At 43.3% G+C, this 26,873-nt stretch overlaps 1 long non-coding RNA gene across 1 annotated transcript; it reads right to left on the bottom strand.

Moving 5' to 3' along the window:
• Positions 1-9,617: 9,617 nt before the first annotated feature.
• LOC127302347 (uncharacterized) lies at positions 9,618-14,502 on the bottom strand. The gene is made up of 7 exons (XR_007852854.2): positions 13,899-14,502; positions 13,671-13,801; positions 12,809-12,890; positions 11,763-11,928; positions 11,550-11,653; positions 11,341-11,446; positions 9,618-10,032 (listed from the first exon to the last, which is right to left on the bottom strand). It is a non-coding gene; the product is annotated as an uncharacterized lncRNA (long non-coding RNA).
• Positions 14,503-26,873: the final 12,371 nt, after the last annotated feature.

The raw sequence follows: 26,873 nt of genomic DNA, 5'->3' as shown, positions 1-26,873 counted from the left end.
TATAGAACTTCGATACCAAGACACTCGGGGGCTTGTAACCCATCGATGAAAAAATCAATGTATCTTCTCACGACAAGAGGAAAAATCTTCGAGATAGCAAAACAGTATAAACTCCAGCCAGAGGCTCGGGGGCTCGGTGATCAAAAATAGAAAAAATACAGAGTCGGCAACTTTACAATATAGATTATGTTTACAAATACACAAAGATGTATCAATGGTGGAACTACAGCAAGAAAAGAAAAAAATCCTCAATGGAAACCTAGCACATGGTCTATGGTTATTCGCTCAGTAGAAGGACGAGTACTATGCTCAGCATAGCTTCCCTTCACGAAGAACTCAGCATCCATCCGAAGAAGTTCATCCATCATATCTTCGGCGATAAGAGTCACCAAATCATCAATCTTGCCCATATTTCTCTTCTTCTTTGACATTTTAGCCAGGCAAGTGGGAACAATTTGATCCATGGGCAATTTTGGATAGCAAATTTTTATCATCATCATGGCAAATCTTGCGCCAGCAGAGAGTTGAGCCCGCACAAAGCCATGGATTCGAGGAGCATCTCGAAATTTTTCCATTAAAGCTGGAAGGGTCTCTGGCATCTTGTTCCGAGGGAACATGGTTAAATAAACTAAGAATAAAGTCTTCGTACAGAAGTCGAGGAAGTCACGGACCTGAGCCGCGCGATCTTGAAATCTGACAATTTGGCGGGTGCGCTCAGGAGTAACCCAAAAGTTAGATCCATGTTGTGCAGCCAGTCTAAGCAAAACATTGGCTCGAGCTTCAACACGTTGATCTTCGGCAGCAGTATCCAAAAATGAGCCTGGCACAGCAAACAAATTATTAAAGAAAGAACAGCAAGAACAACATCCAACATTGTTATGAACAGGAAACATACCTGTCATGTCCAAGCTAGCGTCAGTCATTAGTTGAAGCATATAATTTTCGTGAGAAGAAGTTTCGGTAGCCTCAGCAACAACAGCATCCTTTGCAGCAATGGCTTCTCTTGCCTGTTGAAGAGCAATTTTCTCTCTCTTGGACGCTTGTCGAGATTGTTCCATCATCGCAAGAGTTTGTTTCTTCATGGACTGGAGTTGTTGGCGAAGTTCTTGCAAATCTTGCGACAAGTGTGCACTTGAAAAATCTCCGGCAAGGGTTTTCTTCGAGAATGAAGAAGCAGGCGAAGTATCAGCAGAGCAAGGATTGGTCGAGTAGTTATCAAATATTAACTGGAAAAGAAAGTCTCAGGATCAATAATAGTACAAGGAAGAATTTCATTGATTTCCAGGAAATTTACATGGATATTACAGAAGGAGTTCTCCAAAAGGACTACTGAAGTAATTGTCGCCAAAGCTAGTATGGCGACAATAGCAAAAGAAAAAGAAAAAAACAAAGAAAGAAAAAGAAGAGGCATTCAACTAGACCTCCGGCCTGGATGAGCTAGGAGTTGCAGATGGCTTGATCCCGAGATAGGCCAGGATTTTCTTCGTGTTGGGCTTCGCTGCCTTGATCAAAGATCGTCATTTTGTTTGCTCTATCTGTTCGGTGTCGCCAACCTTCATCCAGTCAACAGTTTGTTGGCTGTCAGCGACCAAGGCAACAGTGCTCTCGACAGCAATCTTCATGTTCTCCTGGCGCATCTTCAGTCCAAGATCCTCCGGTGGATTGAAGTCCTTGGCAAGAGCAAGGAAAGTCTTGGGCTCCTCTTTCTTCGGGAAGAAGTAGGGGAACAGCCTCGATAATCCTGCGTCAGCATGCTCCATGCCTTCGCGAACTTCGGTTCCATGAAACTCCAGATAAGAGAGTGCGTCAAGGAGAGGATCATTGGAGGGATTTTCAAGATCAAATTCTTGGTTTGTTTGACCTGCCACCGAAAATATATGTTGGTCAACACCAAGTAAGGAAAAGCAAGTCTAAGAAAGATAGAAGAGATCGACAAAATTACCGAGGAAACGCCGATTCTGCGTGTTCAAGCGCTTGAGGATCCCCTTTTCACGAGTAGCCTGTGCGGCCTTGTGCTCGTTCAAAGCAGTTTCGGCATCCTCAAGTCTCTTTTGCAAATCTTCGACACCAGCAGCTTTTGCTTTGGCCTTATCAGCCTCTGCTTTAGCTTGGCTAGCGTCAAGTTCATCTTTCTTGCGAGCCATTTCGCTTTGCTCTAGTTTTTGAGCAAGCGCGTCGACAAGCTTGTTGGCTTCTGCAAGTTTCTCTGCCAAGATAGTAAAGAATCATCAAAATGGCGACAAAATAGGAGCAAGGAGCTATAAACAAGGGTCAGCAAAAAAGTTATTACCTTCAGTCTTGCTGGCATACTCACGGTACCCAATGAATTGGGCACCGATGCGAACAAGCTCTTTGATCATAGGCTGCCAAAGAAGAACAAAGAAAGAAAACGTCGGTATGGGAAAAATATGAAGGCATGAAAAAGCAAACAGAGGAAATATAGATAATGACAAGAAAACCAAGAACTTACATCATCCAAGAGAGAATTGGAGGAGCTACCCAATTGGAGGGTAGGCTCCGGGATTGTTTCAACCCTTGTCCTTTTTGGTGAAGGGACAAGAGGGCTTGAAGGAGGAGTGGTGGCGCCAACGTTTTGTTGAGGAGGCGAGGATTCTTCTCCCTCAACTGGCGTCTCCGAAACAATTAAAGTATGTGACGTGCTCGTTTGAGCAGCCACATCAAGAGTTGGTACTTCTTCCTCATCATCACTGCGATTAAAAATCGACAGCATAAAAAGTAAGATAAGACAAAAATCTTCGAGTACAGAAATAAGGGGAAATAAAAGTGACTTACGAGCTGATGAGGGATTCAAGATATGGATCATAAGTTGCCTTCTGACGTGAAGGACCAACTTCTTCGGCTTTGGAGGTGCCAAAATCTTCGGCATCATTCCTTTTCCTCTTGTTCCTTGGAGAAACAGCAGGAGGAGGAGATTGTGCCGATGTAGTGCCTTCGGAGGCAGCCTCCTTTTCAGAAGATCCCGCAGATTTTAGAGAATACACGGGTTCATTCACAAAAGAGGGGGCATCTTGGTTGTCGTCGGTGACAACGGCTCTTTCCTCGACTTCTCCACCTTCAGGAAGGGGAGGAAGCGAGACGAGATTTGGATGGTTCTATACAAAAAAACAAGGGAAGATGTCAAAGAAAAAAAAAGGAGTCACAAAAAGATAGCAAAGCAATTACAAAATCAATCGACAAAGGTTACCTTGGGAAGTGGATTGGCGGCGCTGTATGGTTTTACACGGCAAGAAGAAGGGACAGGATCTTTTTTGCTGAGAGACGAGATTTTTCGGACAAGCTTTTCTAAGTCCTTGACCTCTAAATCCGCTGACAACCGATCTGCGTCCTTGTCGCCAGCATACTTCCAGAGAGGATATTTACGAGCCTGAAGAGGCTGCACTCTGGTCCTAAGGAAATACGCCGTGATTTGAATACCTGACAACTCTTTGCCGCGAGTATTTTGCAACTCATGGATGCGAGTCATCAGGGCTTCTGTCGCTATTTTTTCTACTTCGGTAGCCTCTGCGTCCCAGGAGCGGCGGCGAAGAATTTTTTCGGCGCCATCGAAAGGAGGGATGTTGTCTTCAGCACATCCATGGTTCTCCTCCTGAATGTACAACCACTTCTTGCGCCACCCTTGAACTGAGTCAGGGAGTTTGACGTCGAAGTAATCGACGGTGGGGCGAACGGAAATTACAACGCCGCCTATATTATAGGCGACATTGGGAGAGCCATTGCGGCGACAAAAGAAAATGCGCTTTCACAGCGCCCAGTTAGGCTGGACGCCAAGGAAGGCTTCGCAGAGGGTGATGAAAATAGAAATATGGAGGATGGAATTGGGCGTCAGGTGGTGAAGTTGCAGACCGTAAATAAAGAGCAGTCCGCGGAGAAAAGGATGAATGGGGGCGGAAAGACCGCGGATGAGGTGGTCGACAAAACTTACCCGATACCCCATTGGTGGGGTTGGGTAGCTTTCCTCGCTAGGGAAGCTCAGCGCCTTGGGCTTCTTGCTGATTCCCAGCTTCTTCAGCAGATTGATGTCCTGGGTGGAAATCTTGGACCTTTCCCACTCCGCGGTTCCCAGATCCACGGCGGCCATTGATGATTCCGGCGTGCTGTGCCTGGTCAAACGACGCGGTGGCATCAACAATGGCGCAGGAATGCAGCTTCGAGAAGATGAGCTTAGGGGATTGAGGAGCGCAGGAGGAGGTTTTGCAGAGGAGAGCAGAGGTGCGGCGTGAGCGGAAGTGCTCGAGGAGGAAGAAGGATATCTTATATAGAGGTGCGGCGAAGCGGCGGACCGTTGGATGGAAAAAATGCGTGGCAGATGATAATCACGTGGAAGCAGGGGTAAAAAAGTATTTTAACATTGGAGAAGTTACGGTACGTGCGCCAGAAAAAGCGGAGGACGTGTGTCCCCCACTTGCACGACGTGTCAAGATAGTGGATCAATTGGGCCCGCAAGGCAGCGGGAGGAGACTTCTCGCGATTTTTAACTCGCAATCGTGGCTATCGTCAGCAATAACGTCACCTTGGCAGAAGAAAAAATTCGCCTTAACAGCTTCATAAAAGGCGACATGGAAAAGTAATACTAAGCCTTTGATCAAATACAAGTTTTTGATCAAATGCTCGGGGTCTACTTTGAAAAAATGAAAAGATCAAGAAAGACAAAATAGAAATGGTGTGGGCCTATGATCAAATACAAATATTTGTTCATAGCCTCGGGGGCTACTCCCATCGGGAGCGCTGTTCGCGCACCCGAGAAATTATAAAACTTCGGGAGATAAAAGAAAATATAGCGGCATAAGACGTGGAGCCTACAACCAAGTACAAGTCCTTGGCTGTAGCCTCGGGGGCTACTCCCATCGGGAACGCTGCTCGCGTGCCCGATGAGATCATAAAAAAAAAAAAAGAAAGAGAAAAAGAAAGATAGCAGAGCAAAAGAGTATATTTCGAGTTATAAATAACTCTGCATATACTCCCATCGGGAGAGCAATATAAGTCATCTTTGACTCAGTAAAATGTGCCATTCCAACAGCCGAATAAGCACTCGACAATATATTCTCAGAACGCCAAAGTTGCGATCAATTTCTGAATGCCGCAAATTTGCGAAGGTAAGACCCCAGATCCGTTCTGTGTGGCGTGGCGCCGTCTCTGACGTCGGTTTGCTACTTTTATCCGTATCAACAGATACGAAGAAAAATCCTAACGGACGCGTTAGGTACCCGATAAATTTTACTGAGACTCGACAGAATGGTAAGACCTTAAGCGGCACCTGTTGAAGTTTACACCAGTATCCCGAGATCATGTCCAGGGACGTGATCTTGAAGTAGGTTTTTGCGGATTGCCACTAGAGCAGTTAACTAGTACCTGATCCGTCAGATGAACTAGCCCCAACTACCATTATCCCTGTACAATATAGAAGTTTATGCGAAGAAATATAGAAAAGTTAAAGTTGTCGAATAAAAATAAACAGTGGAGATTTTCCCTGACTCTACGATTCAAGCAAAATCTCGGGGGCTACTGACATAGGCATCCCAAATGGGCCTGCCGAAGATAGTACCCGGGGTTTACTGAAGGCCCACTACCCGAAGAATAAGAAGATTCGGAAGCCCAAGATATTATTAAGGAAAGCTAGAGTTGTAATAGGAAGTATTATTTGTAATCTTGCGGGATGAGTTAGAAACCTTCCCGGACTCTGTAACTTGTACAACACGAATCCCTCGGCTCCGCCTCCTATATAAGGGGGAGTCGAGGGATGAAGAATCATGGAATCATTGTTTCTCAAACCCTAGTTTCATAATCGTCGAGTACTTTTCGGCTGAAACCTTCGAGATCTACTTGCCCTCTACTTCCAACTAAACCCTAGTCTACAACCCGTAGGCATTGACAAGTTAATACCTTGTCAGCTGGTCACCCCGTGCCAAAGTGCCTTCATCAAAAATCGAGCGATCCATGATAACTTCGTTTTCGTCAGAGCACAGGCCAGACTGTTCAGACAGAAGAAGACGCCAGCCCTTTTGCTTAAGCTGGACCTGCAGAAAGCTTTCGACTCCATTTCCTGGGAGTTCTTGCTGGAAGTACTGGAGGCCAAGGGCTTTGGCCTGAGATGGAGGGATTGGATAGCATGCTTGCTGCTAACATCTACCACTAAGATCCTTGTCAACGGAGAGCTCACTGCAAACATAATGCACAGGAGGGGCCTCAGGCAAGGCGACCCTCTCTCGCCCCTGTTGTTCGTCATTGCAACTGACATCCTTGCGGAACTGTTCGCTATGGCTAATTGCGTGGGCGCCTTGACGAAGAACTGTCTGCTGAACCCGAAGAACAGGATATCCATGTACGCCGACGACGTCGTAATATTCACCAACCCAGAGCCTGCCGACCTCAACTCTGTCAAGTTACTTTTACAAAGCTTTGGGGAGGCATCAGGGCTTTTCACCAACTTCAATAAAAGCTCAATCTTACCAATCCAATGCCAAGGGATCAACCTCAACGCTCTATCGTCAGCCCTGGAGTGCCGCACACAGGAATTCCCCTGTACCTACCTTGGGCTGCCGTTGTCGGACAGGAGGCTGCGCAAAGGGGACATGCAGCCTGCCCTTGACAAGCTTGCTGGGAAGGTCAAGGGATGGAATAAAGGGAGCTTCTCCCTTGATGCTCGGCTCCTGCTGGTCAAGCATGTCCTTTCAGCCATGAACATCTACCAGTTGCTGGTGCTCGACCCTTCGATTTGGCTGATCAAGGCTATCGACAAGCTCAGACGGAGTTTCCTTTGGAATAATGATGAGCTTGCTTCCGGAGGCCGATGCCTTGTTCGATGGGCCAATATATGCAGGCCGCTTGAGTTTGGAGGGCTTGGAATCACGGACCTCAAACGCAAATCCGCAGCTCTGCGCGTTCGTTGGCTTTGGCAGCGCTGGACCTCAACAGACAGGCCTTGGAGTGACCTACCCACCGCTATGGATGAGAGCACCAGATCCCTTTTCAATGCAGCGGTGGATTTCAGGCTCGGCGATGGGCTGAAGTTGGGCTTCTGGCGCGACCCATGGCTGGACGGCCGCAGCCTTGACATTCTGGCACCTGACCTGTACAAGGCTTGTACCATGCGCAACCTATCTGTGTACCAGGCTCTGTCCGGGGGCAAGTGGCTGCGGCATTTCAAGCAAAACCTCACAGCGGCAGCCCTTAACCAATTCCTGCTTGTCTACGCCAAGCTCGAAAATGTGCAGCTTCGACCTGACACGGCTGACACGGTGACCTGGCGATGGAGTGCGGATGGGACCTACTCAGCTACCACAGCATACAGGTTGCAATTCGAGGGATCGATACGGACTAACTTCGAAGACAACATTTGGAGTAGCGGGGCACCTCTCAAATGTCGGGTGTTCGCCTGGCTTGCGATCCTCGGCAAGTGCCACACAGCGGATTGCCTGGAGAAGAAAGGTTGGCCTCATAACGCTGCTTGCGTCCTTTGCCTAAGCGAACCCGAGACGGCGCTGCACCTGTTGGCAACGTGCTCGGTTACCATCAGACTTTGGGAGAGGCTACTCTCGTATGCTCGCCTGCCTGTCCACCTTGCGCCCAATGCTACCACACCAAGCCTAGATGGATGGATCTCCCAATCTCGGCTTTCGCTGCCCACTCCCCGACGCAAGAGCTGGACGACGCTGGTTCAGTTAACCTGGTGGACACTATGAAAGGAACGCAACACCCGGATTTTCCAGAACAAGGCGTCTTCGCTAACAAGGATTCAAAGCTGCATTGTTGAGGAGGCCAAAGCCTGGAAGGACGCTGGCAAACCAGCAGCAGACGAACTGTTGAGAAGACCCAGAGAGCCAGATTAGGAACTCCTTGCTCTTTTCTTTGCTGATGCTTTACCTTTCTTTTTTCTCTCTCTTCTTCGTTGCCTCCTCTTAGAGGTTTCTTTTCTTTCTATTTCTTTTTCTCTTTACCCTTGTACATCTTGTACCATCTCCTAATTGAAATGAAAAGCAGGCCAGGCTGCCTTTTCGTCAAAATTTTTTTTTTGGATCCATACCATTAAAAGATTCAATCTTTAGAAAAATATCATCCAAAGTTTGTAACTTAGAAAAATATCACTGAAAGGTTGCTCCGTTACTGCCTTTTACCACCACCGTGATCTGAACGTGAACTCATGAGCCGATCAACTTTGGTAGAAAAATACGTGACTGAATCAGACCACAATACAACCAGCCCAGACATAGCCAGCTTGATCTGAACACATCGCAATCAGCCCAAACCGAAGGGAGACGGACAGGTCGTGCGCCTCCCGCGACGGACCTCCCAGGAGGAGAAACAACAACAGGGCCAACAATGGTTGAAGAGGAAGAACATATGGCCAGCAATTCCAATTGGGCATGGTTCATGAGCAACTTGAGGAAAGCAATTGGCACCCCACCTGGACTGACAATTCACATTGACGCTTGTAAGGGATTATCATATGGTATCAAGAAAGCTTTTGGAGCAGATGCAGAGCATCGTGAGTGCTTTAGACACCTAATGGCTAATTTTCGAAAGAAGTTCAAAGGTGAGGTACTGAAGTACATGTGGCCATGTGCGTGGGCATGTACAACTCCCAGACATGATGCATTGATGGTGAAAATTGCAGACGATTGTGCATGACTATTATTCGGTAGAGAGATTCAAGATGGCTTATCAATTTGAGATCGCTCCAATGAATAGCAGGTCTAAATGGCTTAATGTTGATGTTGGTTTTGAAATGATTACTCCACCTCTACATAGGGCTGTTGGCAGGCCAAGGAAACAAAGAATCAAGGCTAGTGGAGAGGCAGTAAAAAGAGGACCATATCAATGCAAAAGGTGCTACCAGTTTGGACATATAGAGAAGGGATGCACTGCTACTCCAACTGAACTAGAACAAGAGCTTCCTCCACCTCGTCCAAAGAAAGGAAAGAAAACCTAGGTAATGTAGTATTTTTGGTTCTTACATGTGCTGCAATATTTTTGCTTCTTATATGTGCTCTAATGTTTTCTGCTCCAATCTTATATGTGCTACAACCTTTTCCTTCACTAACCCATGTCGCCTCATAGGAAAACCATATCGGAAGATATTGAGGCCTCCACAGTAGTTGTTGAACCCTCATTGATGTGTCGTTCAAGCCCAGGTGTAACAACTGAAAGGACTACTGCTCTTTCTCCAATATGCCTAGGCGTAACAACTAGAAAGATGGTGTCTCTTTTCCCAACTAGCCCAGGTGTAAGAACTAGAAGTATGGCTGCAATCTCACCTGGTGGAATCAACCGTAGGCTCATCATTGATTAGATGATTTCCTTTTGAGTTAAATGGGTAGATGAATTAGACGTCTCAGTATTTTGATGTGAACTGTGGTCTTATGTCTGAATGATGGGATCCCCTGAATGATCTATAGAAGTATGGCTTCTAAAACTTGTGATGTTTTAATGTTGAAGCTTGTGTTATATACTAGTACAAATGCCCGTGCGTTGCCACGGGTACTCAAATTTCATTTCTGAATGCACATATATAACTCAAAACTCGCGATGAAAATTCAAAATAAATCAAAGATATCATAATGTACTACATCATGATAATGCAGAACGCAATAACAGGATAACATTGTTATTACTCTTCCTTTTCCACCACACATTTAATATAATATATAACATTCGAGTAAAGATACTTGATTTGAAGAACATCTTACCAAAGGCAACAACTTTCCTACCTAAAGTAATGTGCCGGGAAATGACTCACACTCTGAATGTTCACGAAGCAATATATGAAAAAGGAAGATACATTTGAGGTTCCTGAAGGAAATGCGAGCTAGCAGTTGCAGCATGTGCAAGTAAGGAGCTTCAGTTCATACAAGGCCCAACATGATTTAGTAGCCTACTTGTCTTCATGGGCTGGGGGTTAGGGTGGATGGGTTGCACCATGAAAGTGAATGGTATCTGTGCAACAAAATATCTACCCTGATGGTACCTGAGATCCATCTCCCTTATGCAAGCACTCAGCTCAGCGTCCTGCCAGTGCTGGAAACAGAACAAAAACTTCAGTAAATTTCGCTATTTTAAATTTATATTTTTAGCAAAGCGGAAAAGTTGGTTACCATTCACTAAAACTAAACCTATGTAGTGAGGTGTGCCATCAGAGTTTGAGTAATCCATTTAAGCATGTAATATATGTGTTATTTTAGTACTGAAATATATTGTTTTTGTGAAGAAAATAGTACTGAATGTATTGTACTGATTAGGTTATAAATGTGTTATTGTAATACTGAAATAAGTACCAAAGGAAAAATTAGGTTCAGTTTCCTAAAGAATTATAGTTTAGTACAATAGCAGATGATTTACAGGAGATAAAGATCAGAAGATCAAGTAAAAACTACAATATCATACAAGAAAACACCACTACTGACATCTGAAATTCAGTTTGAGTAACTTTTGGAATGGATGCACAACTACAATGTCATACAAGAAAATACCAGTACTGAACATCTGAAATTCAGTTTGAGTAACTTTTGGAATGGATGCACAGAAGATATACAATAAGGAAAATAACATGCAAGAACCAACCAAGTTGACAACGAAAAATAAATATATACCGGTCAAATAGGTGTTCTAACTTTAAAATTGTTCGAGGGCATGTGATTTCATTCATATCAAGTCTATAAAATGGTCCTGGCGGATTGCTAGAGATGATGTGTATTGTATTCGTGTGTTCTCATCTACCGTTTCAGATTAGTAAAATACAACTTTGAACTTAAAAAATTCAAATGAAATCTATGTATGTTAACATGTAAGCAACGTAGCTCTCTCGCCCAGATCCAGCTCACTTTTCTCTTCTATATTTGAGGAATATAGAAATACAAGCTAAGAGGGAATCAAGCTAGAGCCTAGGTTGACTCCAAGGTATCTGCTGAAATAAAAATAGTCAAACCCATTGGCTCACAATAGCAGCAATATACAGACTGACGGGGCAACATACCTAAAACAAATCAGCTATTGTCGTTGAAGTAGAGCCCCATGGAATTGCCAAGAATTTTCAAAAAAAAAGAACAATTTTCATTAAATTATAGTATTCAGAATTTTAGTTTAGTCCTACCCATCTAATTAATCACTTGGTTAGGTCCATAATCATGCAGGTCAAGAGCATGACCAGTTGTGACCCTCGGTAACTAGCCAGTCTAAAATCTTGACTTGCCTCACCATCTACATGTGAAAAGTGCTTGTATATTATTATATCACAATGTTTCTCTTTGGCACAGACATCACAACTATATCCACGAGGCTTGTGAAAGCTAGCAGAAGTGCAATAAGAAAATGAAATATGCAACTCACCAAAGAAAAACACCAATACTAATTCGGGCAAAAGCATGATGTGCATCACTCTACTCTGTAATGCCTTGATAAAATGGTACATGCTGCAAATTTGTGCAGGAAGCGTCTACAAGAACAAGGAAATAGCAACAAACTCTCAAAGACACACCATATATTAGAAACATATGGATTAAGACAAGAGTATATTTATGAGCAAATTCAGTGACTACCTTCAGCAAGTGATTGTAGAACACAACGAAGGATGTTTTTTCTTGTCATACAACTGTCTTTCATCGTCATTTCCTTTCTCTTTACAGTAATTTGACTTTAGCCTCTATAGATAAAAAGAATGTTAATGTGGTCATACAACACTCAAGCTTGCCAGATTTTGCTGCTGTATTGAAAACTAACCAACTGAAGAAAATAATTGGAGGGAAAATTACCAGAGGAATAATGATGAGCCGTTAGTTGGCCCACGTGCCTGAATTCGGCACATGGGAAGAGAAACAGGGCAGCTGCTCCGCAACAGTGCCAACCCGCTCCACACAGTGCCAACTCCCCTTGTTAGTTGAACATAATACCATTGTCCCATCCCAGTCCTCGACCTTCCTGAAGTAGTAGAAGCGCGGGTGGTAAAATAGAACAATCCAAGATAAAACACTTGTCTCAAGGTAACAGAATAAGGTAAAATAAAACAAACCAATATCCATTCCAACACGACCAAAATGGACTGACCACACAAATCATGCTAGACATCTCCACAGAAAAGACCGGCAGTTGGAGATGCCCAAGCAGGTTTGAGCTGATCGCTCACCATCTTTTCCTTTCTATCAAGTCCTTCAAAAATAATTTAATTTTTTTTCAAAAACAAAATATGCCTTATTTTTGGTGATAACTATGCAAGAATGGAAAATTTCAGAACCAGTCTCATATTTAAAAAAGTCAAAAAATATATTAAAGCACCATATAACATCTCTTCAGCCTGAACGTGTAATCTGACAATAATATATGGTGCCATCGTTAGAAGCTAAGACAAATGTTATCACATAAAAAATTCTATAGTGATCATTACAACAAGAGATAGCAAACTTAGTCGATACATTGCAAAAAAAGCTAAGGTATGTATCTTCTGAATCTGATCCAAGGTTTAGCCAAAACATGAAAGCAACTTATATGTTTTCTGAATCTGAACCAAAATGTGATCAGCTAAGAATTGACTGTGTCTCACCAAAAACAAACGACACAATGATATAAGAACCAGACACTTGCATCTCGATAATTAAGCAACACATGGAAGAATCTAAAAAGAGCAGTAACCAACATAGAAAATCCTACCCCTTATAAACGTTATAAAATACTTTATGGCAAGAATGTCATGGTTAGAATTAAACTCAATCATGTGGCATGGACTGCCTATGTTTTTTTGGGTGGAAACTATATGAATGGACATCAATCATCACCATTCAAAGAAGCAAACCTGTGTTGATACCTCAAATGAGTGTCACCCCATGATTCCGCGAAAGGCTCTAACAACTCGTACAATTCATGCTATACCAGATTTTATAACTGATCTGTAAGTATAGAAAAAAAATTATTTAGCAGACATGATATAGTGCAAAACATGTATTGACTGAACAAATAAAAAGAAGCAATTTTCTCAAAAATGGTTTGAACTTTATACAAACTGAGATTTTTTGAGTATGACAGTGGACATCCAAATGATGGCATACTCCTAGGGCAAATAAGGAAAACAATAATCAGGTATATGATTTTAATACACACAATAATGAATCATGGAAAACATGTTTTCAAAGTCCACCTTTTCATGGTCCTCGAATACAAAATTTGTGATATCATTCTTTTCTGAAGAGATTGTCAAGATTCATACTTGGAACTAAGGTTGAAACTACATTTTCTTGAAGGAGAAATTCTATTCAGAAACTCAAAATCAAAATTAGTCCAAATTACAAACAAGGTCCTGACAACTAATTAGTTGTCGCAGGCACCAAAACTGATGCCTTGTGACGTTGGCTACTTAGCTAACTTTTACTGTTTAATCTTGAATGTTAAGTCACATCCTCACATCCTCCAACAAGCCTCATCCTAACATACTATATAATGCAAATAGGTAAATAAATGTGAAGGCATGCACACATACGTTCTTATTTGCATAAGAATTTGTCACTGCAATGCTTAGTGAGTTAAATTGTGTAACCCTTTTATTTGTTCCATTCGTGCCCTAGATAGTGCTTTTAGTTGTCCAGTGCGTACACCAGTCAAACAAAAAATTGAACAAGCAACAATTTTTTGCATCCAATCCATACTAAAGAAAGCCAAGAATGCACAATGACCTGTACAACCAAGTTGCATTACAGTATCAGGTCATCCGGGCCAGCAAGAGAGACACTGAGCCCGCTGGTCCTCCTCTGGCCTTCCTCAGCCATTCTGAACGAGCCAGTCATCTGAAGAATCTCAAATAGACCTTGCAAATCAGATACAAGAGGTATTAGCATTTGGTACCAGGGAGTCACAAACAAAATACAGCAATTCACAGGTACATCCAAGTTGCATTACAGTACCAGGCAATACTCTGAACCAAGCAAGGAGTTCAGATCGGGGTCTCCATGCCCAGATCTTGGGCACATATGCCGAGATCCATGTCTCCATGCCTCGAGCTGCGCCTTCGTGCTGCTCCTTCTGCTCGTGATCTGGGCAGGGCGTCGGGGGAGGGGTGGGGTCGGCCGGATTCGTGTGCTGTATGCCGGATCCGTGCGGTGGAGGACATGGACAATCGAGGGAGAGGTGGTGTCGGCCGGATTCGTGTGGTGGATGCCGGATCCGCGATGTGGAGGCGGTGACGGTTGTTGAGGATGCGTTGACAACCAGATCGGCGATGTGGAGGCTGTGTGGCGCTGGATGCGGGGGAGGGGTGGATGGTGGGGTGAGGTAGCGGCTGGATGCTGGAGGAGAAAGTGGATGGTGGGGTGTGGGAGGGGGCGGGGCAGGACAGCGCAACAAAGGAGGCGACCTTGGCAGAAAAGGTTGTAGATGTGAACGAATCGGTATCTTGGCATTTGTGCGTATTATGCGATTTAGTGGGAGGGTAAAATGGTAAGATGAAAATATGTTGGACGAAACCTTCGACCGGAGGAAACAGAACCAGTTCTTCCTTTTTAGATAGTAGAGATATGGTTCAGATGGTTTATTATATCCTACTAAAATCGTGTGTCATATGTCCATTTATGTCTTACTATGCTGCTAACTTGTAGCTGCAAAATTGGACTGAAATGCAGAGCCTAGGAAAGCCTGGGAGTGTTCTGTAGCAAGGACTCATCCAGGATGAGCAAAGCTCCCTGTGAATATGTCCAAATGTTTTTCTGAGCTGAGATCACGGTGGTGATAAAAGATAGTAACGGAACAACCTTTCAATGGTATTTTTCTAAGTTACAAATTTTGGATGGTATTTTTCTGAAGATTGGATCTTTCAATGGTATGGATCCAATTTTTCTCTTTCAGATACTTGTTCACTGATGCCCTGTTACATAGGTCTGGGTGCCACATATAGCCACCGCACCATGCCAACGATAGCTGGACTTTACTCCAATAAAAGGCTCAACGGACCATTTGGCATTCAGCCCACAACCCACTGTCGACACACACAGCTAGCTAGTCACCGAAATATATAGAAAAAGACCAATCTTGGCAAAGGCAAAACAACTCACTCCGCACGTGATAAATGGCGAATGTGATGCTAGAAAATTTCTGGGAAGTGGTATCCCTACTCGCCACGTGTTGCAAGGAAAAGCAAGTGGGGATGAGGGAGGAGAGGGAAGATAGGGGAGGCTGGGTTGTATCAGCTTTTCCCTTTTATTTTCATATTCATTTTTTCAAAATAAAATATCTTGAGAACCATAAATTTAAATTATGAACCATTTTCACTTTTGAGATTCTCGTGTCGAGATATTCAAAATTAGATCCCGTGTTGATAGGTTTTGAGATATTTTTTTTCCGTACTTTCAATACTGGTATGATTGTACTCATGATATGTACCTAATTGTACTCGTGCTTGAACTGAAAGTACTTCTATTTTAGTGTATTTGGTGCAGTTTTTTTCTTCCTTTTACTCGTTAATTATACTCGCTCATGTGCACGACTGTACTTGTTTATATGCGCGAATGTATCTGCTCGTGTGCGCATGCAGCGGCGGCGCCAGGAAAATGGTGGTGGGTATTCCCACCAGCTCCGCAGGAATTTTTTTTTTTGCCGCAGTCGTCTAGCCCCTTCAGAAATCCAAAGAAATTAAGAGGAATCGGTGGGTAATGAAGCAATGAAGCAAATCAACTAATCAAGGAAGCAACAAGCAAGTCAAGAGAAACGAAATTGGGCCATTGGGGATTTGGGGGCGAGGCAGGCGGCCGTACATTCTGTGCAGACTGCGCTGCTCGGGGACACTGGGGCGGGGCTGGGCGGACGGGAGAGGCGCGGGTTGGCGGGAGGCGGGGCGCCGCCGTCGCCGCGGGGCCATCAACTGCTCCGGGCTGCATCTGCATCGTGCCGGCGGCTCCTGGTCTAGGTCGAGGAACGGAGGAAGGGAAGGGGCAAATGACAGTCTGCGCGTCTGCGTGCGATGCGAGCGACGGAGCGAATGAGCGAGCAGTGGAGCGAGATGGGCTTCTTTTGCGTTTCTGACGGAGCGAATATGCATACGTATTTTTTTCTCGTCCAAATGTTGGGTATGCCTGGGAATACAGGGGCATACCCCTGGCGCCGCCCATGTGCGCATGTTCGTGTGCACGACTGTTCTTCTATACATGTACTTGGTCGTGTGCACGAGTGTATCTGCTCTTGTGTGCGACCGTACTTTCTCATGTGCATGACTATATGTGTTCATGTGCACGATTGTACTTGCTCGTGTGCGCTATTGTATTTGTACTCTCCCGCGTGTATAAATGTACTTGTGTGTTATACGTAACTATACTCATGTGTTATACATAACTGTACTTGTATGTTGTACGTAACTGTATTTGTAAGTTTCATCGATAGTTGTATTCGTGTTTTGTGCTAGGCTTAAGCTATATATACACGTGTAAGTGAAATGTGCGGACGTACGAGGCGTACTCGTGTATGCAGGCGGGCGTACGCGCGAAGTGGCTAATTGATGCATGGCTATGGTACTTGGCGCGCATGATGAAAGTATGGAAGTACTTGCCTTGATGGCCCGCGCTTGCGCGACTCGGTCACGCGTCCGGGATGGCTCGCTCACGCTCGCTTGGTTGGAAGCGTTTCATAGGAACACGTGTCATACTTTAGAGAGGTTGGTCTTTATATAGTGATACCCGCTAGTCACATACTACTACAAGGATGAATTCCTAAGAAAAGAAGGGTGACAAAGCATGTGACAAGAGGCTGGTGTCGTAAGAGCAACTTTAACAGAGCTAGTAAAATGGGCTGAAACTGAAAATGGCCGGTGACAATACGGGTTCGGGCCGAAAGAGGCGCAGAACGGAGCCTAAACTCGTGGCCTGGCATGTAAAACGAGTTCGAAGGCCCGAGAAACTCGGCGGCCGCCCCGTATTAAAACGGGCCGCGGAGGGAAGTTCGGTTTCCAAACCCTATATCTCCCTCTATTGCTACCACTCCCTCCGCTGCCACATGCCTCTTCTCCGGCGAGCAATTCCGCCGCTGCCGCCACGACCCCTCCGTCTGCAATGGGGCGCTTAAGACGGAGCGGTAGGGGAGGGGGGCGAATCAACGGCGGGAAGTCGGCAATGCATCCGCCGGGTGTGTGGGTGGAGGCGGAGCTTGCGAGGCGGAGGCGCTCCGATGAAGTGTGGAAGCGGGTGGCACACAAAGAAGAAGCCGAGGTGCCCCCCGCCGGCTCGTGTAGCCCGCCGCTGCCGGCGCTTCCCCTGCGCGGCGACGGCGACAACACAGACGGGCCGCCGGTAACCTGCGGAATCTCGACGGAGGCGGCGACGTTCGAGGTGGCCGCGCTCATCGTCGCATAGGAGCTGTCGGCGCGGAAAAACCCTCCACCGCCGCAAGTACTGCCCCGGTGATAATCCAAGATCTAATCTAGTAGTTTAGGTAGTCAAATTAACGAGCGAAGTAGGGGAGGTCAAGTATTTTGGCTAGTTTATGTAAATTATCTTTGAATGTAGCTCGATCGGAGCAAGAATGGGTTCAATTTCGCAAGTTCATCGCAACACATTTTCCCGTGATGTTTGATTTTCGGTTTTTCAGGTCGCGAGTTCGGTTTCTAATCTGCGCCGTGACAAAAACCATCTAAACTGAATAGTTCGGGAGACCAAACTCCGCGTTTTTGGTTCCAACAAATACGGACACCACTAGAGATGCTCTAAGGTTATGCCCGAGCATGCAAATAACACCTTATGTCCTACACAAGACAGTAGTATTTACTACACTGGTCGAGTGAGTTAGCAACGAGAGCGGCACCTCTCGTTACGCTACAGTACCCTTGTGGAGTTTTGCTCTTTTTGAGCCTTCTTTTCCTTGCTCCTCCCGCCGGCCTCTCTCCCTCTCGCCGCCGGCGGCCATGGTGGCTGACGGTGGGTGGGAGGGAGGTCTGGCTTCTTATAGTTTTAGTTCTTGTAGTTTTTAGCTCCCCCCCGGCGAATAAGGAGGAGGTCAGATCCGGATCTGGTGGTGTTGTTCCTTTTGTTCTTCAATCTCTGATTCTTAGAACTGGGAAGAACATTGGCAGATCTCATGCTACCACCTCGCTGCCGCGTCCATGGCGAGATCTGTTCTTGGCTGGTCTTGCTCTTTCTTTCCTCACCCCTTCTTGCTGCAATAAATTGCCTCTATGGTGTTTCGGGTCTGTGCTGGCCGGATCTGAAGCTCTATCTCTCTTTCTTGGCCTTCTTGGTGAAGGAGATGAGGAGAGGAGGGCGGAGGTTCCCTGGCGCTCGGCTCGGCCGGGTTGTCTGCGTGAAGCTGTTTCCATTCTCGGAGATCCCAAGCGACGGCTCGTCTGCGTCGTTGCTACCTTCGGCCAAAGGGGCCACTCCGAGCACAGGCAAGATGGTGACCTGTGGTGCTTCTTCCTCCGTTTCGAGAGGATCTTCTTCGATCTCCATGCAGGGATACTCGCTGGCTTCGCCCCAAGTGGTTTAGTCCCCGGTGGCGTTGCTGGTGCCTGCGTCTGGAGATCTTGTTGGTGCAGCGGTGAAGACATAGGACCTGATCGCGTTTACTTCTTAGTTTCTGAGGTCCTATTTGCATATTCTGAGGGCTTGGTTGTACTTCTTTACTTTCTAAGGGTCCTCGTTGTAATTTGTACACCGCATTAATACAGCTTCCAGGCCCTTCGGGGTCTTACCCGTTCAAAAAAAAAAGACAGTAGTATTTTTAATCATCTCACAGGTTTAAATTAAGAGAATATAAAATAATGGAAACTAAGAATGCTAGAGTAGGACAGAAATGTCACCATCAGACAATGCAAGGGAGACGACACTTCCCGAAAATTTCGAAGTAACTTCTTTGCTGAGCTCACTCCAGACATTTTGGTCACAGTCTTTGAACATGTCAATCGGTTCTTCCGAATTGATATCCTGATTTAGGTCGCCTGTTTAAAACAAGACATGATGGAACACAATTGTTATTAGTGCACCAAAATTAAAAATCTGTAATGAAACATGTATACAGAAAAATGAATTGTCGATTGACATGCAATTATCAAATCAAGTGTCTCTCTGCTGCTAGTGTCGATTCCTCTATTCTTTTTGGAGCTTTTTGTGAGATCATCGTCGCCGCTGCTAGTGTCTGCGGCATATTCCCTGCACTGAAGCAGAAGAAAAAAGAAGCTGAAAATGATCTGTCATCATCACAAGTAACACAAGGTTGTAGAGCCATTACAGATCGCTGTATACCAATGTGCGCATCTTAATGGGATAAAGGAAAATCTAGATGGTCAGAAAGTGTGCCCAGATTTTTTCTGAACTTGATTTAGTGAGCACGCAATACCTTTTGAACTTAATTGGTTTGGGATTATAACTAATTGAACAATGGATGGATGAAGAAAATCTCGTACCCAAAAAAAATGAGTGCTCAGTATTCCGGTCGGACTGGTGGAAGAAGGAAGGCACGCAACGAGGTAGACGGGAGCGTGAGCGGCGGAGGAGAGCACCGTCCGCGGTGACGCCGGCAGCTCTAGGGCACGGCGGCGATCGTGAGAGATTTTCGAGCAGCGTTAGGATTTGGGGACGATACATCGACATGGGCCTGGGCCTGGCTGGCACCGAGACATTCTTGATGGGCTTTGGCCCTCCCTATGGGCAATCGACGCCGCAGGAGGCATGACACACTGCAACGAGGAAGGCATCCAGAATTGCAGATTTAGGTTCACGGTCTGAGAGTGAATTTTTGTAGACAAAATGTATTTCCGTTTTTTTAGCCCGAGCTCCATGTAGCTTCTTTTTTTTGCAAAATTTAAAAATAAAATTTAAAAGTTTCAAAAACAACTGACAAAAAATCTAGATGTAGACAATGATGGGATCTACCAATCTGTAAAATTTAAACTCGAGATACCTCATATTCTGGGCTGCAGAAAAAAATGACAAAATCTGATTTTGAGGTTTTGAAATCTGACACTGTTCACTAATAGTGATATCAGAATTTTTCATTTTTTGCATAGCTCTAAATATAAGGTATTTCTAACTGAAATTTTCACATATGTAGATCACAGTATTATCTAAATGTAGATTTAATTTCAGATTTTTCTAAAACTTAAAAATGTTGTTTTCATTTTTTTCAAAAAAAACAAGCTACATGTAGCTCAAGCTACCTTTGTAATTTCCGATATGTAGCATTAATCTCAAAGTGGCGTATTAAAAAATAGAAGGATAGACGACTTTTTATAAGGCCAATACTTAGGCTAAATGTCGTAGAGCAGACGAATATTAAAGCTTTGATGGAGATTGTCTATTTTTCTTTCAAAGAGTAGGTTGAAAGTAGAAACGCTCGGCTGCATCAAAGTGATACTGAGGTGATCCAATATATCACTGCATATATAAATCATTGATATAATATTCATGAATGTACTTATTTATAAATATCATATCCCTTAGAGTGATACAACATAAACATTGCAGGTATTTAACATCATAAACTTATTATTACAAGCCAGAATTGTACAAACAAGTGAGGACACCACTCTATATCTAACTTGACTTGAAGTAATTTAACTACTAGAGATAAGAGTAAACTAAACATGCCAATGCGGTTTCTTGGCGAAACTAATTCTACTCGAGACTACTGTTCCTTCGTCTCGACCTCTTCAACTTCATAGGCTATGCCATAATCCATGCCTTCCACTCCTCCCGCTAGGTCCAGTTCTTCGTAGATCACTTCATAGTCTCCCTTCGGTGCTTCAGTGTAGACTTCCTCTTTGGTCTCACAGTCTAGCAATGGTTCGTAGGAAAGGGTGAATAAGAGGTACTCAGCAAGTTCAAAGGAAAATATATGTGTTTGATGCAATAACTACGACCATTGATCAGGAAATCTCAGATCAATGCATGTTTCACAAATATTTCTTCAAAAGGTTATATTATTCTGAAAAACTATGTCCGCCAGTCTTCACAAGTTGATCAGAACTTCATGGAGTTTATTTCCTACCTGGTTCGTAGTTCCTTCCCGAAACAGGGACTGACAACAAGGCACGATTTGATACACTCTGCAGAGGTGCATGATACGTCCCAAACGTATCTATAATTTTTGATGATCCATGCTTGTTTTGTTAAAATTCTTATATGTTTTATGTGCACTTTTCCACACTTTTAGCATTTTCTAGGACTAACCTATTAACGCAGTGCCGCAGTGCCAGTTCCTGTTTTCTGTTGTTTCTGTGTTTCAGAAAAGTTGCATATGAAAGTTTCTCAGAATTGGACGAAACAAAAGTCCAGAGTCTTATTTTTCTGGGACGAAGACAGAGCCAGAAGGACACGCGCAGGAGAGCTGTCACGTGGCAGTACATAGGGCAGGCGCGGCCCCACCCTTGGCCGCGCCTAGCCCATGTACTGGTGCCTCATCGTCTCGTTTGCTCCGCCCTTCCGCCTATTTATTCCTCGTATCAGGAAAACCCCAGGGACCCGAGCCTCCATCCACGAAAAGTTCCGACGCCGTCGTCAACCGAAACCCTAGTTCGGGAGGGTTTTGCAGTCCATCCCGGTACCCTGCCGGAGAGGGAAATCACCGCAGGAGGCCTCTACATCGCCATGTCTTCATCTGAGGTGATGCGTGAGTAGTCCTACACGGGACCATGGGTCCATAGCAGTAGCTAGATGGTTGTCCTCTTCTTGTTGTGCTTCATGTATAGATCTTGTGAGCTGCCTAACATGATTAAGATAATCTATTTGTAATTGCTACATGTTGGTTCGATGTGGATCCGATTTATAGAGAGATTGCTTTGGTTGAGATTATGTATTATGTTATTATGATCTTGCATGCTCTCCGTTTCTAGTAGATGCTCTAGCCAAGTAGATGCTAGCGACTCCAAGAGGGAGTATTTATGCTCGATAGTGGGTTCATGCCTCTATTTAACCATGGGAAGTGACCTTGTTCTCTACGGTTGTACATGTGATGTTGCTACTAGGGAGAAAACAACGGTGTTCTATTCAAGGGTAGTTTCATCGTTTACTTTACACACATTGCTCAAAGCGATAGTCCGTTGCTTGCAACTTAATAGTCATAGATGCAGTTGGATTACGGTCTATGTATATTGTTGTAATGCTCGCATACTTTCATAGCATTTATTCTGTACCAACCATTAGCGTAGAATCTCTGTTTGTCAATTGCCCATCTGTAATTTGTTTACCCATCATATTTATTTTATTGGGGAGGCGCCTCTAGTGAACTGTGGACCCCGGTCTTTCTTCTTTTAATTGCAATCTTCTACATCATTTTTTCTGTTCTGTTCTCTGCAAACAATTTTTCTTCCACACGGTTTGTTTAATCCTTTATTTTCAGCAAAACTAGTGAGCTTGACAATCTCGCTGAAAGTTGGGGACAAAGTACTTGGTTGTTCGTGTGCAGGTCTCCACGTTGCTGCTGATGCCGACAGTGCACCCTGACACGAGTTGGTTCGCAACACCTCGGGAGAGAACGTTTTTCTCCTACTGGTCAATAAACCTTGGTTTCTTACTGAGGGAAAACTTCCTGCTATGCTTATCATACCTTCCTCTTGGAGTTCCTCTCAATGTTGTGCATAAATTCTCCTTCATCAACTCCGCGCTCAGCAAAGACTTTTTCTGGCGCCGTTGCCGGGGAGAAAAGCATCTCTTCTGCGAGGGGAGTCTCTCACTCTCAACTCTTTTACTTTTTATTGTTTTTCTTGCATACTTTATTTTTATCTTGTTTGCATTTTATATCGAAAATCCAAAAAAATAGTATAGCTTTTATTTCTGTTGCTTGCATTATTTTTATTAAATGGATACTCCTGAGAATACTAAGTTGTGTGATTTTACTAGGACCAACAACAATAAATTTTTTTGCACACACATTGCTCCACCTGCTCCTGAAGCGGCTTTTTATGAGATTAAGCCTGCCTTGTTGAACCTTTTTATGAAAGAGCAATTTTCTGGTGTTAGTACTGATGATGCTGCTTCTCACCTCAACAATTTTGTTGAGCTATGTGAGATGCAAAAATATAATGATGTAGATGGTTATATTATTAAGTTGAAATTATTTCCTTTCTCATTAAGAGGTAGAGCTAAGGAGTGGTTGCTATCTTTGCCTAGAAACAGTATTGATTCTTGGGTTTAATGCAAAGATGCTTTTATTGGAAAATATTATCCTCCTACTAAAATTATATCTTTGAGAAGTGATATTATGAAGTGATGAACTTGCGTGGAGACTATGTGATAGTACGTTTCATGGTTTTGGATAGAACCTAGACCTCGGATTCTGAAAAGAAGCATCATTGTCTGATAAGGTAATGTTTAAAGATACAAATTATCCATGCTTAGTGGATTGAATCTTGTTTAATCCCCCTTGGATGTGAAGTTTGAGAATTAATTCTCAACTTTTTTTGATGTGATAAAACATTTTGGATTTTTAAAGTTTGAAGGACTTAATTGTGTTTATAAATAATATTTAAGACATTAATTTAAATTTTTTAATAAATAAATTATTTTACAGAAGAGGTGGTATAATTTTTTTGCAGCATAAATCAATCTAAGGCATTTCTTAGATTTTCTTTATTAAAAATAAAAAATATATTTTTTATAAAGTGTTGAAATTATATTTTTAAGATTTGATTATTCTTAGATTTTAACTTAAATATTTTAATAATTATAATTTTGATATTTTCTTTGATTTCCTTATATTTTTGTTTAACAAAAACATTCTATTATTTATCTAAACATTTTTTAATTGTTTAAACTTTCTTTTTTGAAATTTGTTTTTGAAAAATTATTTATAATTTAGTTTTGAATAGGAAATAATTTTTTAATGTATTATCGATATTTTTCTTGAATATTTAGGGTTTTATTTATCTTATAGTTATTTTTTGGATTTTATTGTTTTACTTAATATTTGGAAAGATAGAAATGCCCTTGGGGCCCACTAGTCAGGTGAACCAGATGGTTAGATCGGACCGGCCCACCCGCTCTCTCTTCCTCTCTTAGACGAAGCATAACCCTAACTCTCCCCCGAGCTCTAACGATTCCCATGTTGCCGCCTCCCTCCAGCCAATTCTGGCCGAATTGCCTGTCGACATGGGTCACGTTCGACGCACCCCACGATGCCGCCCACTCCTGTTCATCTCGATTTGATGAAGGCAACTGGATCTGTTCATGCTTGACCCTTACTACAACTAGGGTTTGTGTGATCGGGCTCTTCTCCAATGAGATGGTGTTCCGAGACCTCCTGGTGGTCACGGTGCTCGGCATGCCCTCTGGCGAGGTTGCGGCTCGGCGTAAGTGGCGCCACCATTGTCTTCCTGTGCCACCGTGCCTCCATGATCGCCGCCCACTGCTACGGTTGATCCAGGTTTATTTCACCCTCCTCTCTGCCTGCTCCTATCCTTCTTCCTCTAGTGGACTCTGGTGCCTTGTCTAGTCCTTTATATGCTTAGCTGGAGATGTTATCGGTTGATGGTAGCTCGATCATATGCTTGCTATCCCTACCTGCTATACATGTTGCTTATGGCTCGAATTGGGCACTATGATTCCTAGTGATCCTCTATAGACTCCAGTGCTAGAGGCTCATGCTCTTGCTTGTGCCTGTTATGGCCATTTGCTCTATTATTCTGTTTATACAAGAATTGTGGTGCTTTGCTAGTATCAAGCTCCTCGATACATGTGGTTGTATGCCCTGGTATGCTCTATTGTGTCAAGTTGCTAGACTATATTATTATGGTGCTACTGCTGCCTTTTAAAGCAATATAGTCCATGGCTAGAAGTTGTTTGTGCTTTCTGCTATGTTCATTGGTTGCCCTATTGTGCTAGTATTGCATCCAAAGTGGATGGGGTTCATGTATGCTTGTCATGCTCTGCCTGCTGGTGGTTGTTGTAACCCAATGTTGATGAACTATTTACTAACAATGATTCTATTTGGTTCTACTAAACTGTATGTGTACCAATCCCAATTTGGAAACTAACCATTAGAGTCTGAACCCTAAGGGTTGATGATGATTGGTTTCTTTTCGAGTTGGCTTTATTTTGAAAGTGGCCTCAGTTGTCACTGCAATAGAGATGTGCCTTGATGTGAATGGATACATTTCATAGTAAATGATCATTTTCCATGATTGCCACTATGAATCTGATGTTGAAAGCAAAAGATAGACATGGTGGGATTCTGTCATCCTATTCTGATGGATTCCATTGGAATTAAGCTAGGTGCTTTATTATCTTGTAGAAAGATCTGGTGCTAGCTTTAAGTGATATCTTGCTATGCTTTTTATTGTTAAAGGCATAACATATCTGCTTGGCTAGGTATCATATTTTTGATAGCTATATTGAGTACCAGTTTCATTTTGTTGGTCTAGATGTTGATTATTACTTTCTTATTGATTTACTCATGCTAGCTGAGCCGAGTATAGAATAGATCCTTGCATCTATCCAGGGTATGATTATACCTTGCTCCAGCTCCTAGACAAAGTGGTTTATGATTGTTGATTTCTGGCTTGGCTTGTCATGCTCCTCCTAGCCCCTGGCTTGATCTGCTTCTATGTTACCATGATTTGGATCTATGGTGGTTATTGGGGATGAACTAGGGTTTCTAGGTGAGCTTCTGCTAGTTCTGATTGACCACTGGTTGTGTGTGTCCGTGGGAAGCTTGCTATTGAGAGCAGTTTGCTTATATTGCAAGGCTAGGGCCTTGCCTGGTCGCCAGTAAGGCCTGGTGACTGTGGTGCATGTGTGTGTGTCACCCTATGAATGTGCTGCTTGTGAGTGAGGGGCCAAGTCAATCAGCTTTGGTGAATTCTTTTTAAATGACAAGTGGCAATACCACTTGTTTTCTATTTGAGTGTTTGCAGGGATTCAAGAGCAGAAGTTCAGAATGAAGAAATATGATACTAGTAATAGCTAGGTTTAGTTTAGTTTTTTTCATTTCTATTTCAAACTTGTAATTTCCTTTCTATTGATTTGTTCATTTCTGTATAAGAAATAATGTAAAGTCAATGTAACATGTGTGTGATTATCAACAAAGCTCACTGTTTTCCTTATTGAGCTTTAAGGTGTATATAATGTTATAAATTGGAAATTTCAATTACTTCTATTTTTGTTTGAATTCAAACATAGGCTTTTATTATATTATTTCTTATTCGAATTATATTGTTTTAAATTCCTATTTGTATAATTATCAAAGTATTCTTGTTGAGTAAAGAATTCAAACTTAAATTTCAATTTCATTTCAAATTTCAATTTCTTTCTCAAAACCCTACTAGCATGAAGGTCATGTCGAAATCTATCGCACACTCGCCACGACTAAACCATGTTTTTGCGATGAAATGCACAATCATTTTCTAAATCTACCCCGTGTTTGTCCTAAAACCTGGGATGTTACAGATGCACAACCTCTTTTTCATACAGACTAGTTGGAAGTTCATGTGTTGCTATAATCTCTTTTTTATATAGCTGAACAGGGATGACATCATGTGGTTATCGTCATCAAGGTTGAGAACTTAACGTTTAATATGAGCATGTCGAAGAAATCATTTGCTTGAGGTTTACCTTCCTTTTGGTGATAATGGACTTTTATCTGAAGATGTGTCTAATATATATCTCCCATAGTGGATTGTAAGGGAGCAACTAGCGATTCTTCACCAATCGAATATGATTAACAAAGATGTTCTAACTTGAAGCGGGCATGATCATCATCTAGGTCAAGTAAAACCAGAAGATCGAGGAGTTCCATCGCACAAGGGTGCGACACGGTGGAGAAGCCCGTCACCTCCATCTTCTCCCCCCACCCCCAAATCTTGGAACCGCTGATGGTGGTGGGTTGTCTCTAGGGTGGCAGGGCCTGTAATTTGTAATCTATGAACTCTAGCTAACCGGGAAATAACAATTTAACATCTTTTATTTGCAACA

The sequence above is a fragment of the Lolium perenne genome, chromosome 5, assembly GCF_019359855.2.
Source record: "Lolium perenne isolate Kyuss_39 chromosome 5, Kyuss_2.0, whole genome shotgun sequence".
In the NCBI taxonomy this organism is placed as follows: domain Eukaryota; kingdom Viridiplantae; phylum Streptophyta; class Magnoliopsida; order Poales; family Poaceae; genus Lolium; species Lolium perenne.
This window is presented reverse-complemented; position numbering and strand designations above follow the sequence as displayed.